The following is a 9,661-nucleotide window of genomic DNA, read 5'->3' as shown; positions in this document are numbered from 1 at the left end:
GTGCAAATGCTGGAGATCCCTATGGGGACCCCCAGCTTTATGCACCAGAATAAAGCAGACAGACCGCATAGGGATCCATTGAACACGCTGCCTGCCTGAACACGCTGCCTGCCATGTGTAGATATTCCTGGCATTGGAAACCTCCCCTCTCCAACACAGGACCTCGTTGCCCCCGTATCTATCACGAAGGAAAAAGTCTTGTCACCTATAGTTACCCTGATGCCCAGTTTCACTTTGCGGTTCCTCTTGAGGGTCTGGGGTAATCGATAGAATTCGACACATCAAGTATCCCAGTGGGCTGTCCTATTCACTTCCACCCTCCTTTGTGAGTCCCGCCCTGTGGCGGCCACTTACTTCTATGGTGGCTCTTCAACTGCTAGCAGCCTTTCCATCTGGGCCTGGAAGGTTCTGTGGGATGCAACGCCACAGTATTAGTAGAAGTAGTAGCACTGGTAGTAGTATTCAATTACTCAGGCAGCCATCTCTGACTGAACAGTCCAGTGCTTTTTTGGCCACGGAGTGTAATTGTTTTGTTTGTTTAGAGTTCGATCCGATCTGTCTCGTGCATGCTCTGCTTGCAGTTGCAGGCCCTGGCTGGCTGGGCCTGGCCTACAGCAATGAAAACAGCCAAGGAAAAACGAATATTCTGTTGTTATTACGCAGTATTTGCTCAATTCTGCATAGTAACACAGAATATATAGTTTTCATTGGCTGTTCTTCTGGCCCAATGAAATGACATGGTGAGTGTGGGGGTGGGTCACATGCTGTTGTGGCAGGCAGCGCGGCTGAGAGCCTGCAGTGCCAGCCCAGCACGTGTGGTGCCGTGCGGCCTAGTTGTTGCTTCCATTTCCCCAGCAGTCAGTAGTTAGCCCTGCTTATTTTTTTCGTTTTGGCCGGGCCAGCAGCCTCGACCTGAGGAGAGACAGAGTCACTCCCAGGCTCCCTGACTCCAGTCCGGCTTGGTGGCGCAGCACCGCGTGGGTCCCCTGGTGGTGCGGAATACTTGCACTGGTCGTGTCTGCGTTCCTTGGGAGAGCAGAGGGAATCATTTTCCAGAGGCGCCATTTCGCAACCGTTTAGAAGCACTTAGCCCCGGATGACCATTGTTTTGTGAAGGCGATGAAATATTGAGGGCTCTTTTCCTAGCATAGGCCTGCAGCTGTCTGGTGTGGCCTGCTGCATATTTCGGAATGACGTAATCTGCCTTTTTTTCTGTGGAAACCAGATGGCCTGGAATGGAGGTTGAAAGGAAGGCTGTACATAGCCATATGGTAGCAGGCCCAAGGTGGGCCGCAATCGTGGTGTGGTGTCATGGACAAGGAGCAGGATGCAAGAGTTAACAGGAATTTTACATTGAGTGCCAACCCCCCTGAATGCGTTTACTTGTATCCTTGAGAGATGTATTTGCAAAAGAAAAGTCTTTTAAAAGTCTTCGGGATTGGAAAAGAGATGTTCTTGTGAGCAGGGGGAAGGCTTTATGGATGACACTAGCTCTGCAAGTTGCTCCTGGCAGCCATTTAGAAATGATGATGGTAGGGCCGCAGGATAATAATTCCTCCACCTTTACTCAGATATACCTAACTGCACCCCATCTACTGTGCTTCCCCAATTGCTCCACTCTTTCTTACCACAAACTGAAATAATTGACTCTGAAATAATGATTTCAGTTTGCAGCGAGCACATCGTGGCGCAATGGGAGGCTGATGACTGCTGGACCCATATGCACGCCACTTACCTTAGTGCTTTTTGTAACAGTGGTTTGTGGGCTGCTGGAGCCTTTTCCCTCCCCAGCGAAAGGTTAGACCACACATTTGTCAAGTGTTGGCAATAAAAGGCCATATGATTTTATTGTTACAGATATGGTTATGGAAACAATAACAATAATCGCATATCCTAATAATATCATACTTTTGGGCACCGGGTCCTGAGGTTACCCCCTCTGGCCCGTGCCGCCTTCTTGTCCCACGACTTGTTGTGGTCACCGTATAGTGTCCTGTATTTCTCTTCCTTGTTCTTCTCCTTTCTTTTCTAGGGTGGGAGGGCTTTGTGGAAAAGAAGAAAGAGAGTGGAGGACGCTGAGTGAACAGTGAACCTCCTGACTGTTTGGGTCCCCGTTCAGGGTCCACAAACAGTTTGTATTTTTCTGTGAGCTACACAGCTCTTATATAAGACCCAGGGGTAGCCCTTGGTCTTTGATGTGTAGCTGTGGGGGCTGTAGCCGACTGTCTGGCCCCCTAAAGTGGAGGGGGCAAGTCTTTGTACTCCTTCCTGCCTGCTACTGGTTTCCTCTGGGTGCTTAGCACCCTGTTGCTTTGTGTAAGGGTGAGGTGTTGTTCACACGTCACCCTTCCTGTGCTATGTAGTGAGGAGAGACTGCGTGTCTCTGTGTTGTAGGGGAGAGGGGAGCAGGCTTGGGGGGAAGGTAGCTGCTCCTCTCCCAGGCTTGCCGGATGGTACCAGTAGTTACCCTGCCTTGCTTTGGGCGGCCCTGCAGCATTGCCCATAACTGCTGGACCCATATGCATGCCACTTACCTTAGTGCTTTTTGTAACAGTGGTTTGTGGGCTGCCGGAGCCCTTTCCCTCCCCAGCGAAAGGTTAGATCACACGTTTGTCAAGTGTTGGCAATAAAAGGCCGTAGGATTTTATTGTTACAGATATGGTTATCGAAACAATAACAATAATCGCATATCCTAATAATATCATACTTTTGGGCACCAGGTCCTGAGGTTACCCCCTCTGGCCCGTGATGCCACAACCTGGATGGGTTACCGGCTGTCCAGGTTTCCCCCAAAAGTTGTTGTTTGCTTTATCCTAGCTGCCTTGTCTGTTCCCCTTAGTTTGACTAAGCCATTTGATTATGCCTGGTGCAGTGCTTAATCTGGTCCAGTTTGTGGGAGCCTTCTGGACCATACGCTGTCTCTGTTTTATACTTCGATTCCCAACTTATGCTAGTGTTTTGCGCATGTTTCCGGGGAGCCCTGCTTGGTTCCCCTGATTTTCAGTGTTTGCTGGTACGTCCAAACAGTTTAGGTTACTCTGCTACCTGGGCTGCTTGCTGGCCCCGGCCTTTGTGGCGTTGGCCTGTTTATCTATTTAAAACTTATGGTTTTGGCTTCTGGAAGTGTGGTCCCGTCCCTTTGCGGCGTTGGCCTGTTTGTGCTGTCTGTTGTTTGTCCACCGAAGGTCGATTTGGGAACAGGGGTGGGGGAACCCTAGGGGTAATTAATCATTGGACCCTGGAACATATTTCCAGCAACCCAGACCTCTATCTTAACTGGATGGAGTAACTCCCCCCTGTGCCCGAGGTTTGGTAAACATTTGTGGAATTCCCCATGTTTTCTAAGGGGCGGCCCACCCCTGTTTTTCTTTGTTAACAAAAGATTGTTTTGTACCTGCCTTCAGGTTTTATTAATTTTGTTTAACCTGTTTCCAGGTTCCGTGCTACTTGTAACACTGCGGCCCCAGCCCTCGGGCGTTGGCCTGTTGTGCAGTGTGTTGGTTATTCCCCACTGCGTATTAATTACGTTGAACCATTTTTCAGATTCCGTGATACTTGTAGGACTCTGGCCTCGGCCCTCGGGCATTGGCCTGTTGTGTTTGTGTGGTGTTTATTCCCCACAGTTATTATTTTTGTAGAACCCGTTTTTTGGGTACAATGCTACTTGCAGTTTGCAGGCCCCAGCTTGGCTGTTTTTCTTCTTCAATTTCTTGCTCGTATTTTCTTCTGCGTATTTTGCTGTCTTGTGGGCTGTGTCGCCCTATTCTCTGGCATCTTGATGTACTGTCTGCCTGAATTGTGATGTTCCCCACGTGTTAGTGATCTTTACCCTTATTCTTTGGTATGTTCCGCCACCTCTTTAGTTTTCCTTCTTTCTTCTGTTCTGGGAACACATGCATTGGATGTTTTGTTTTTTGTTATATATGTGGCGCTACAGACCCTCCGGCATCTGAGCGCTGCTTATTTCCCATGGTGTGTGGTGCTCATTTATTGACCTTGGGGAATGGAAAAGCTGAGTTCAGCCCTGCCGGGCTTCAAACCTGCGTCAGCAGGCTCTGCCCTGGTGTCAAGGTAAGCACTCTACTCGCTGTGCTATCTGACCAACTTTGCCGTTGGGGAGGGTGTTGACTATGTTTTTGGAGATATGTCCCCTATCTGTTCCCTTGGCTGCCCTTAGCGGCAAGCATGGGCTTTTATTCTGGCCCCTGGTTTGTGCTTATTTGTCCTCTTATCTGTGTTGGTGTTGTTTCTTCCCCTGCCTCGGCCACCTCTACCTGCTGGGGAAACTGGTCATCCACTTGGGTGCTACCTGCATGTTGCGGGGGTGGGGGGGTCCACATGGTCTGGAACACTTCTCGTTCGTTGGCGCCTTGGTTTCGGGGTTTGGTTGAAATGTTTCATATCTCACTTTGGTATGTGTATTTATTATTACCCCAAAAATTGTGGTGCTGGGTATTTGCCCTTACAGGGGAGGAAGGCTGGTTTGGAATGTGAGCTGGATGAATCTTTTTAAAGGTTGTTGGGCTGTGTCTGTTATGGCTGGGCCCCAGACCATAGTCTGGTGCGGATTGTAAACTGCAAAATGCTCTGCTTGCTATGTTACCTGCCTGTTTGGTTGTCTGCTCTGTTTTAGCTGTTTGTTTCAGTTCTTTCACTGCATGAAAATCATGGTTTACAAATTTGGTAAACTGCATGCAAACCTATGCAAACTATAAGTTTACAAAGGTTTACGAGTGTTTGAAACCTTTTCTGTAAACCTTTGGTTTACATTGCGTTTACACATAAGTAAACCAATGTAGTTATGCAAGTCCATTTGGACTTTATGCTCCAGCGATTTGTAAACCCTAAGTTTGCCATAGTTTACAAATCATGAACACTTTGTAAACCCTAAGTTTGCCATGGTTTACACATCATGAATACTTTGTAAACCCTAAGTTCTGCCATGGTTTACAAATCATGAATACTTTGTAAACTCTAAGTTTTACCATGATTTACAAAGCATGAATACTTTGTAAACCCTAGGTTTGCCATGGTTTACAAATCATGAATACTTTGTAAACCTTAAGTTTGCCATAGTTTACAAATCATGAGTACTTTGTAAACCCAATGTACACTTAATGTTTCATGCACAAATGAACATTTCATTTACCAAGAAAACGTATTTATAAACTTTTGTAAACCTAGTGTACACCTGAAATTCTCATTAGTAAACATTTGGTTTACCGAATTTACAAAGCGTGTAAACCTTTGCAAATAGTTTTCAGTTCCGTCTTTTAAGTGCACTTTTACTTTATTAAATAGTAAACCCCTTAAAACACAATGGGCCTCATTATAAGTTTACCAGTCTGGTAACTACAGTACCAGTAAGCTTGCCGGTACCGTAGTTCCCGAACCAGCAAACTACGAGTTGTGCTCACGGGTGCCTTTCTGCCCGCCAAGACACCCGCAGAGCAGCACCTGTGAGCACAGCATTTCGGATGCACCGGAAACAAAATGACACCGGCAGCAGTCGTGCCTGTACTACAGGCACGGCTACCACCAATGTCATAATGACCCCCAATGTTCCCAGGTTGTGTTTTAGGAGTTTACTAACGAAACCTCATAAATACAGACCTGGAATCTGCTGAAGTAGCTATTTTCCCCTATCTGCAGTGACTTAGAAAAGGCACATATGATTTGTAGAAAACAGCTTGATTGTGCATCACTGGCAGCTCACCTTAAAAAAGGCTACACAAATATTTAAAGCCTCTCAACTATGTGACTGCATGTTAATATGACATTGGGGACATCAAAGATTTCAATCCATTTGAAAAAAATAAAATAAAAAAGAATAACAGGGTTCGAAATTGCCAGGAGCTGGGAGCTATTTAGCTCCTGGTTATAGCCAAGGAGAGCCTGGTTACCTCGAAACCAAGTGGTGCAATGTAAACACGGTTTTGTAATATGAACAGGGTAGGTTTGGGCATGTGTATAAAAGAAAATCATGGACAAACTTATTGGATAATGTATAAATGGACAAACATTTAGAATTTGTGTCTTACGCAAAGTTTACATTTGCTGTACTCTATGCACTAGCTACTGCCTAATTGGTGATGCCTGAAACAAGGGGGCTGAAATTTGTTCCTGGTCAAGAAATCCTAATTTCAACCCCTGCAATAGTAACCAGCAATTTCTCTAGGCCACTAGACTCTTGCTAAACAACACCTGCATGTCTTATGAATTGTTGGTTAATCCTCCAGTTATGGCTCTTTACTTGTCTTTTTTAATCTAAATTCACTAGTCTCTCAAATGTCATAAATGTCCTCAGTGTGCTAGAGTACCAAAAATAACTTTCATAGGGCAAATTAATGTAAGCAACAGATACAAATCATGGTCACAGCCATATGCACCAATAGGTTAGTGGGTTTAAAAGTTAAAGAAACGGTTGTATGCTGACCATTAGGCATATAGTGGCCACTGGCAAATGTAATAAAAAAAACACTCATGAAGCCAGATGAGGTCCTACAGCACATAGAAGAGAACTATAGGTGAAGCTAAAGTAGGCTATATTGGAAACCCACAATAAAAGCATTTTGAAAAACAAGGTCCTATATTTAGACAAGTCCAGCATATGCTTCTCCTAGCCTGCTAAAGTACTGGTGTGCACCTCAACCCTGCTTCGATGCAGAGCACCCACCTCACAGAGGTTTAATCAAAATCACAATTCTAATCCCAGACAGTATCCAACATTATTTCACACCCATTGTTTGGAGTAGGGAAATCTGACTTAAACACAAGCAATTTACAAGGCACACGCGTTCAAAACAGAATAATGGCAATTACAATGTGTGTGACTGTGGTCAAGTAGTTGTACAAATTAAGCCTTCCAGGTATTGGGGCATGTTGAATGCGGTCATTAGAAATATAGAAACAAATCTATGGGAAGTTAGACGCATCTGCTGTACCAATTCCCTGCAGCAGCACCAATATCATCATCTTAGCTTCTACATACGCCACTGATTACTTGACAGAGTTCATCAAATAGTAATATTAACCACTTACAAAGCAGAAATAGCTAAACCTTCCATCTTGAGTCTTAAATTGTAGAGTATTCAATAGTTTTTTCAGAAGATATTTCCTGTCAGAAAGCAACTAGTAGCATAAAAGGCATTATCGATATTGATTTGACCAAGATCAGAGTTTTGACAAGTTGGCGACTTATAAAGTCTGCTAATGCTCCAGTTTATTGAGGTATGTCACTTATTCCTTCAGAACCAGGTGTCCACAACAATGTGTTAACCATACACAATTTGTAAAGTTTGGACTCCCCATTGTGAAGGTCTTACTTCTTTGTGCTCTCATCATGGAACCATAGTTCCCTTAGCCACTTTGTGAGGTCCTGTATCCCCCTTGTGAACGTGGGTATGAAATTAACATGGTGTGAATGACCAAATATACATGCATAACTCAAATTCTATAAAAGCAAAACGGGGACTATTAGCTAATTGTGACTTAATGCTTATAATGAAAAGTAAGGAAGAAAGAGAGAGAGAAAGAAAAAAGGGAGAAGGAAAGAGAAGAAGGCAGAGAGAGAGCAAGACAACCATTAGCACAGAGTGGCAGACTACTTATAGCAAGCGCCTCCTCCATGGCAGATTGTAAGAAAGTAGGCTAACCATTAGCAACGAGTGGCAGACCGCTTGGAGCGAGCGCCTCCACAGTGCCTCTGATTCAAAGAAAGGAGGAAGATGACCATTAATATAGTGTGAAACTTCTTAGAGACATATATCTACTTGGGATCCAAGGGAGTGGACGGAGGACAGAGAATCCCAAGCTGGAGGTGAGCGAGAATTGCACAAACAAGACCGAGCTTTAAATGCTGGTCTACAAATGTTCACTGTTTGAGACAGTAGTGTAGTTTACATCACTAAGCCTAAATGCCTATGCATTGTCGGACATTGAGCAGCCTTGTATTACAATAGCCGCTTATTACTGCTTTGTATGCGTGTGAAGTCGAAAAACATCTAACACATTCCCTTTAGCCCCTTCATTTCAAGTTAAACATTCAGTGAAAGATGTGTATATTGTGCTTTCAATCAACTATCAATAAACTCATACCCAAATTCGAAAAGCCATCCCAAAATAAAGAGGATTACCAATCCTCGTTAGCATTAAAATCCATCACCAACATATGTCTGTGTGGTGCTGCTGTTCCCTCTGACCTAATCAGATTTCCAGAAACGCAACTCATGCTTGTAAAACACAGCAGGTCAAAACCCTGGCATGCAACTATATTGCATCTTTTTTTCCAAGTACCCATCCTTACACTAGTGGTTGTCTAGATCTCTTACCAGGAAGCTGGAATGGCATAGAAGAAACTCTTGGAACACGGACTGGGTTAAAGGCAATCTGCCTTGTAACTCAAGTCATCTGACCATCGTCTACCTGTTATTACCAGCAATTATGAGGTTATGAGATTGAGTGGGGACATGTTGCTACTAATAAAAATAAAGAATTGATGGGCAGGAGAATCTCCAAGGTATTTGGCATCACCTAGTATACAGGAAGCATATCTGGAGAACTAGCATCTAGTACATGGCATGCCACAAATGTATCTTTCATTTGAGATCCAAACTATTGTCCATTATATGTTCCTCATAGCAATGCGATTGAAATTGTGTTTGTTTTTCTTTCTTTATGTTTGGTGTGATTGTTTTGTGGAACGTTTATTTTAAGCTATACACTAGGTTTTATTATTAATATACTGCATTTTACTTAAATGTGTGTCATAATGCTCCTTTATACACATTCCCATAACTGGTTATTTTCACATAGGTATAGTTCAATGGCACCGGTTTGACAAGGGAGTCAACTGTAGCTCCTGGTATTGCTTGGTGTCAAGCTATCTAGGCTCTCTGAATCAGCAAGAGGTAAACAGCTCTTAGCAATTTCACTTGCTGCATTCCATTTGAGGAGGACAAAAGAGAACGAAATGGCCAGTCTTGCACATTCTGCCAACATTGTTTATATGGCTCAAAGCTTTGCACTTTCCACAATGTAAAATTTATATTTTATGTTATCATGTATTGCTTATTTAAATAGCGCCTATACATCAAATGGTGTTTCAAGGTGCCACGAGACAAAAGTGTGTGTGTGTGGGGGGGGGGGGACAGCAAACAAAACAAAACAAACGGTACTACTAGGCCTTGTGTCATTTGTATTGACCAAGCGCAGTAACAAGGATTGCAGGGGGAAGGAGTGCAGGTAGGGGGGAGGGAACATTCTAGGGTAGGAGGGAAATACGGAGTAGAGTGGGGGCATACAAGTGCAAGTGGGGAGAAAGGGAATAGAAGGGCCCATTGAACTAGGCAAGTGCCAAGGGGAGACCAGGTGGGCAAGTGCCAGGAGATGCAGGGAGTGAGGACCACATTCTAAGTGTGAGGACGGAGGTGGACAAGGCTCGGTAGGGATGCACACTTGTCAGACTAGTGAGGGGAAGGGGGCCCAGAAGGGCAAATGCAGTTTAGGGAGACCAAAGTGCTGTGGAAGACTGGGCGAGGAGGGCCTGGTGCCCTGTAGGACTCAGAAGGGACCAGGCAGCCAGTCCATGGGCAGAGGGGGGCATTGGGAGGGGGAGAGGAAAGGAAGGTGTGAAAAGGAAGGTCTTGAGAAGCTTATGGAA

Source organism: Ambystoma mexicanum, unplaced genomic scaffold (assembly GCF_040938575.1).
Source record: "Ambystoma mexicanum isolate Mex_15411 unplaced genomic scaffold, UKY_AmexF1_1 Mex_scaf11, whole genome shotgun sequence".
NCBI lineage: Eukaryota > Metazoa > Chordata > Amphibia > Caudata > Ambystomatidae > Ambystoma > Ambystoma mexicanum.
This window is presented reverse-complemented; position numbering follows the sequence as displayed.